The following is a 7,295-nucleotide window of genomic DNA, read 5'->3' as shown; positions in this document are numbered from 1 at the left end:
CTATGGTTTATTTTGAAAGCATCAAAACATTATGTATTAGAGATTGTACTCACTTTCCAATAAATTAATACAAATAAAAAGTTCAAGTTCCACGAAATAATTTTTTCTTGAAATCTCGTGCAAACAGTATGTTTGAGAGTAATTTTGAAAATAGTTAAAAAAGAAATTATAATTTTTAAAATCATTACAAAACATGATTTTAATGCTTTAAAATAAATTTTAATGAAATAAAAATTATATTTAAAAATGTAAAAAATTAAGTATAAAATTAATTTTGAGATATTATAATTATGTTTCATAATTTAACCAACTTTAAATCATCCACACGACAACATCATCGAACACTATTATTGAGGTTTTGATTTGAAATTATACAAGACTTCATTGAAATTATACAAGACTTTTTCCCCATTTCGGTTACTTAGGATTGCAAACTATTGGGCTGTTTCTTATTCCAGGCCCACGATGCTGAGGAGTTCAGTCCAAGTGAGAGGGTAGGTAGAATGAAAGACTCATAATGAGCCACGTCTCTCAGCTATCTCCACAGCACGTGGAAAGATCCACTATCAATTATCTGAGGGAGTTCAATGGAGGTCGACCAAAATCATTTGATAAACGAAAATTCTTTCTCTTTCTCTAAGCAGAATTTCTGAAAAACTCTCGAATCTCTCTAAGCTTCTTTGTTCTTGCCTAATTTCACAGTGAATAAATAAGAGAATCAAGCATGCAAATTGAAGAAGAGAAAGAGGAAGAGAAGAGCAACAAAAGCATGTACGTGGTTCGACTAAATGATGCCTACATCTATGAGAAGGGAAGATGATTTATTGAAGACTTTCATAGATAAGTTTTTGTTTTCCTTTTACAGATCTTGTACAAGACAAAATGTAAATTAATGAATTCGAAATGAATGTAACCTATATATATGTGATTACAAATCTGTTATGTAGTCTGTTTGAAAATAAAAACTAGTCGTTGAGTTATTTGAGATTAAAATCTTTAAAATCTCCACCTTAATCTCAACTTTGAAATATTCTCCCTTCCGATTTTGACCACCGATCATCCCTTTTCAGGTAACACGAAGCCAATCTAATCAAGGCACTTGATGAGCTTGAGCTTTGAGACAAGCTTGGTAAGCATATCCGCTGTGTTCTCCGAGGTATGTACTTTTAGAACTTCGATTTGACCTTATTCTATTCTGTCTCTTACAAAGTGATATTTTATGTCAATATGTTTTGTCCTAGAATGGTATTGTGGGTTTTTGGAAAGCTGGATAACACTTTGGTTATCATAGTAGATCTTAACTACTGTTTGTTTGCTAAAGTCTTCCATCAAGCCCTTTAACCACAATGACTCTTTTATTGCTTCTGAAAGTGCCATTAGATAGGGTTGTTATTGATTGTAGATTAGTCTTTCAGCTTAGTACATTAAGTCCATATAGAAAGAGATACCCTGTCAGAGACCTTCTTTTATCTTGATCCCCTACGAAATTTGAGTCCATAAACCCAAAAAATTCTAGATCTGTCTCTTTAACACTCTGGTAGATTAGTTTAGATTGCTTAGACCAAATTAGATATCTAAGAATCCATTTGGTAGCTTCCCAATGCCTTCTCTCAGGGTTTCACATGAATCTACTCACTAGACTTGCACAATAGGATAAATCAGGCCTAGTAAAGATCATGAGGTACATCAAGCTTCCTACTGCCTGACTATAAGGAACCACTTGCATCTGATTTAGGTGTTCCAAGTCAGTTTCCATAGGTGAATTTGCTTAGGATAGCTTGAAATGTTGAGCAGTGGGTATAGTTACAGGTTTAGCATTAGACATATTGAATCTTCTGATGATTTTCTCACAGTAATTGGTTTGACTAATACTTAGAGTAGAGGATCCCTTGTCTCTGTCAATTTCAATCCCAATGATCTTCTTAGACTGACCCATATCTTTCATGTCAAATTCTCTCTTTATGAGATTTTTTACATGATTTAAATCTTTTTTAGAAGTCTCATCTAGCAACATATCATCCACATAGAGAAGTAAGTACACCTTGTTCTTATAGATAGTTGAGTTCACATAGGTGCAAATGTCATATGTGCTTTTCTGAAACCCAATACTCTCAATGTAGTCATTGAATCTTCTGTACCAACATCTAAGAGACTGTTTAAAATCATAAATGGACTTATTTAGAAAACAGTAGAGGTCCTTTTTACCCTTTTCTACAAAACTCTTTGGTTGAACCATGTAGATGACCTCATCTAAGTGACCATGAGAATGTTGTTTTAACATCTAGTTGATCTAATTTAAGATTGTATTGAGCAACTAGGGATAGCAAGAGTCTGATAGATGTTTGCTTAACTACTGGTGAAAAAATTTCAGAATAGTCAATGTCTTCCTTTTGTGTGAAACCTTGGGCCACTAATCTTGCCTTGTATCTTGGCTTTTCATCTTTAGAAGTGCCCTCCTTTAGTTTGTAATCCACTTAGATGCTATTGTCTTCCATCCTTTAGGAAGAGGAGCTAGAGTCCATGTGTCATTAATACTTAGTGATTGCATTTTTCACACATAACTTCAATCTAGTTCCTAGCATCAGGGTAGCCTACTGCCTCTTCAAAGTTAGCTGGTTCCTGGTCATTTGAAGCTATAGTTGCATTTTAACACTAGGTTCATATAGTTTTTTTTTTTTTCATTGTACCTAGCTGGTGGAACAATCACTCTTCTTTGCCTATCCCTTGCTAGAGAGTATTGACTCAAGTTAGGTTGAGTTTCAGTGGTTTCTACCAACTGTTCTATAGTGTCCTCTTCTTCTGAATCATTGGAAGAGCCATGATCTGTAAACTTATCTTTAGAAGCCTCCACCTCAATCCTAGTAGTAGGACTTTTAGGTATCTCAATTGTAATCTTCTCCTTTTGGATGAACATTTCCCTTTCTCTGAAGGTAATATCTCTACTGATTACAAATCTTTTCTCAACAGAGTTCCACATTTTAAAGCTCTTTACACCTTCAGTAACCCAACAAACATACATTTCACAACCCTAGACTTTAGTTTTCCCTGATTTTGATGTATGTAACCAACACATCTGGATACCCTTAGGTTGTTTAAGTTAGGAGGATGTTTTGTCTATTTTTCTTCAAGAGTTATAAAGTTTAGGGATGTATGTGGGCACTTATATAAGGTGTATACAACATAGCTTGCAGCTTCAGCCAATATTTTTCACTGTGTATAGCATCTGAAACTAAACATCTGACCCTTTCCATAATGGTCCTATTAAGCTTCTGAGCTACCCCATTCTGTTGGGATGTGTGTCAACTGTCCTATGTCTGGTTATGCCTGATTCCATATAAAATTTATTGAATTCTTCACTAAAAAACTCTAACCCATTATCTGTTCTTAGGTATTTAGTTTCCTTAGAAGTTTGCTTCTCAATCATGAGTTTCCATTCTTTAAATTTATCAAACACTTGGTCTTTTAATGTAAGAAAGAAAACCCATCTTTTCCTTGAGAATCATCTATAAAAGAAAGTAAATAACTCGAGCCACTTAGGCTAGGTGTTTGAGCTGGACCCCAAAGCTCTAAATGGATGTAGTCAAGAATTGCCCTTGTTGAATGGTGTGCTTTGGTAAAGCTATGTCTAGTTGCTTTTCCCAAAACACAATGTTTATAAAAGGTTAGCTTGTCTGAAATTCCTTTGGGTACAATTCCCTATTTAGACAAGCCCCTTAGCACTTATGTGAAACAACCTTTTGTGTCATACATCAACTTCTATCATCTCATTTGCCTGACATCATTTCAATACCTCTGACCATAAACAAGTCATTAACTTTCTCTACAACAATAACCATCTTAGAGTCTTTTAGAACCTCAAGAGTTCCACCCTTACCCCTGTATTCGCACCCAACAGCATCTAGCATTCCAAGGGAGATTAGGTTTCTCTTAAGAAGTTGGGCATGTCTCACATTTCTATGTAGTTTGATAGTCCCATCTTTGAGTTTCATAGACACTGACCCAATGCCTTCAATTTTACAATCTTGGTTGTTCCCTATGTAAACCATTTCTCCATCAATTTCCTTGTAGGTGTTAAACTAGGGTTTCATAGGTGTCATATGGTAGGTGCTTCCGGAATCCATGACCCAATCATGTTTCCCAAGGGGGTTAACATAGGTGACCTTGTCAAGAGTTGAGGCTAGAGCATCAGAGTAGATGTAAGAGCTTTCTACTACTAAGGCTTCAGGCTGATTGCTTTTGGACTCTTTTTCTTTCTCTTGATTTTTCCTTTTGAGGATGAAGAAATCTTTAATCAAATGCCCCTTCTTTTTACAATATTAGCATTTTATTTTCTGTTTTCCTCTGTATGCTGCTGTTTTTTATCCTTTGATTGATTTGGTTTGAAGTTTCCTTTCACAAACAGCCCTTCTCCATTTGGTTGTTCCTTCTTAACTACTTGCAACTCAAATTCCCTTGTTCTTAGGGAAGATATTATTGCATCAGGTGATATACTGTCCCTTCCATACTTCAATGCATTTTTTATTTACTTATAGGATTCTGGTGGGGAATTTAGAAGTACATATACTTTATTCTCATCTCCTATTTTCTCTTCAAGATTCTTAAATTCAGCACCAATCTTTCTGAACTCGTCTAGATTATCAGAAAGTGACTTTGATGAATCCATTTTAATGGTGAAAAATTTCTCCCTAAGGTACATTTTATTAAGAAGATCTCTAGTGGCATATAAGTCTTCCAAGTTTGTCCAAATCCTATAGCTTGTCTCTTGATCAATGACTTGCATTAAAACATTACCAGTAAGATTTAGGACTAACATACCATAAGCTGCCAACTCCCCGTCTTCCTTTTCTTGAGCTGTATAGTGTTGAGGAGAGATGATGGATCAAGAAGAGCCTTGTGAGCCTTTTGTTGATTGAGAATGACTCTGATTTTAGCCTTCCAAGGACCAAAATCTCCTTTACCATCGAACTTCTCCACCTCATATCTTGTTACTGCCATTTTAGTGTGAATCTTTGAATCTTGATAGTTTAAGAACTGAAATCTTTAAGTGTTTTTTTTATCTGATACCAAATTATTAGGCTGCTTCTTATTTCAAGCCCACATGCCGAGGAGTTCAGTCTAAGTGAGAGGGTAGGTAGAATGAAAGACTCACAATGAGCCACGCCTCTCAGCTATCTCAACAGCACGTGGAAAGATCCATTATCAATTATCTGAGGGAGTTCAATGGGGGCCGACCAAAATCATTTGGTAAACGAAAATCCTTTCTCTCTCTCTGAGCAGAATTTCTAAAAAACTCACGACTCTCTCTAAGCTTCTTTGTTCTTGCCCAATTTCATAGTGAATAAAGAAGAGAATCAAGCATGCAAATTGAAGAAGAGGAAGAGGAAGAGAAGAGCAACAAAAGCATGTACGTGGTTCGACTAAATGATGCCTACATCCACAGAAAGGGAAGATGATTTATTGAAGACTTTCAGAGATAAGTTTTTGTTTTCCTTTTACAGATCTTGTACAAGACAGAATGTAAATTAATGAATTCGAAATGAATGTAACCTATATATATGTGATTATAAATCTGTTATGAAGTTTGTTTGAAAATAAAAACTAGTCGTTGAGCTATTTGAGATTAAAATCTTTCACAACCCATTTAAGTTGGAACTCTTCGGTTCTTTGTGTTTGACCCTGCTACCACTACTACACTTTTGGTAGGAACAAAAATTATTTTGTCTAGAATCAGGCGACAAATTCCACCGCCCAATATTTTTTTACATCTTTAGGAACTTTCTTGTTCCAATATGATCTCAATTTATTCATATATTCCTCTCTTTAAATTCGAGTCTTTTTAGCTCATTTGAGAGATCAATCTATCGTATGATGGTAAATTTAAGCAATTCTATAGGAAGATATCATATATTTCGTTTAGTTAAATTCATATACTTTTTAACCACAGAAAAAACTAGTCAGTATTCTAACCCATTTGTTGAATTAAATAAATTTGTAGACTCAATTGTTAAGATCTCGCTTTGTAACTATTTTGTTTTTTGTTTTTGTTTTTGAAAATTAAGCCTATAAACACTACGTGCACCTCCAAATTTCTTCTTTTGTTATCTACTTTTTATCAATGGTTTAAAAAATCAAGCCAAATTCTGAAAACTAAAAAAAATAGCTTTTAAAAACTTATTTTTGTTCTTGGAATTTGACTAAGAATTCAATCATTGTACTTCAGAGAGATGCAAATTATTGTGAGAAATGGGAAGAAAATAGGTTTAATTTTCAAAAATCTAAAACAAAAAACAAAATGGCTACCAAACATGCCTAAATGTATTATTTCGTATAATTTTGAACTTAATTAGTGCTACATATTTTTACAGATAGATACCTATTTTTTTTAGCTTGTTTGAATAAATTTTTGGTAGTTAACATTATGAATATTATAAAAAATTTATTTATATTTACATTTGTTTTCAAAATTCGAGTCATTCGACATTCACACAACGTTAAAGAGTAGGTTATTTTGAAAATAATTAAAATTTTTTTTATCATTTTTAAAATCATTATAAAATATGGTTTTTAATTATTCAAAATAAATTTTAATGATATAAAAAATAATATTTAAAAATGTAAAAAATTAAGTATAAAATTAATTTTGAGTTATTATAATTATGTTTCACCAGCTTTAAATCATCTCATATGGCATTCACATCATCCAAGACTATGATTGAGGTTTTGATTTGAAATTTTTCTTCTTCATTTAACACATCCTGCAATTGGCATTTAAATTATATTACTCAGTGGGGTTTTCATTTTTAAATTTATCTTTGTTTTATGTACACGTGATTCTCTTCCCTTTTTAAGGCTCGTTGAATTGAAAATTCAGAATCTGTTTCATGTTTTTAGGTTCATTAAGTTAAATAGATATATATTTTATATACATTCTTAATCTTGTTTTTTCACATTGTTTTCGAATTTAATCCAAATATTATAAATTCTGAAAATAACATTTTTATATTTCCAATTTATTTAGATTATATATATATATATATAAAAAGAGATAGAAACATTAACAAATATATAGTATTTCATGTTATGAACCTAGTTATTTTTGTTAAATTAAAGAATATAATAATATAATATATCATATTATTATATGAGAATAAGAAATAATAACTATTCAAATTCTTTATTTAAAATAATTAGTAATAATTTATATTAAACTTAATATTAAGTGGATAATTAAAAGTAGTTTTATAATTTATAAATATATTATTAGGATTATTTTTAATAAAAGAAAATGAGATATT

General features: G+C 32.3%; 1 long non-coding RNA gene across 1 annotated transcript; it reads left to right on the top strand.

Annotated features, from left to right (window-relative positions):
* The first annotated feature begins 666 nt into the window (after positions 1-666).
* Positions 667-5,505, top strand: LOC150037221 (uncharacterized). The gene is made up of 3 exons (XR_016528181.1): positions 667-1,156; positions 5,076-5,244; positions 5,336-5,505. It is a non-coding gene; the product is annotated as an uncharacterized LOC150037221 (long non-coding RNA).
* Positions 5,506-7,295: the final 1,790 nt, after the last annotated feature.

Source organism: Benincasa hispida, chromosome 3, assembly GCF_027475165.1.
Source record: "Benincasa hispida cultivar pf3 chromosome 3, pf3_genome.v1.1, whole genome shotgun sequence".
Taxonomy (NCBI): domain Eukaryota; kingdom Viridiplantae; phylum Streptophyta; class Magnoliopsida; order Cucurbitales; family Cucurbitaceae; genus Benincasa; species Benincasa hispida.
Note: the sequence above shows the minus strand (reverse complement) of the source record. Positions and strands in the feature narration are given on the sequence as shown.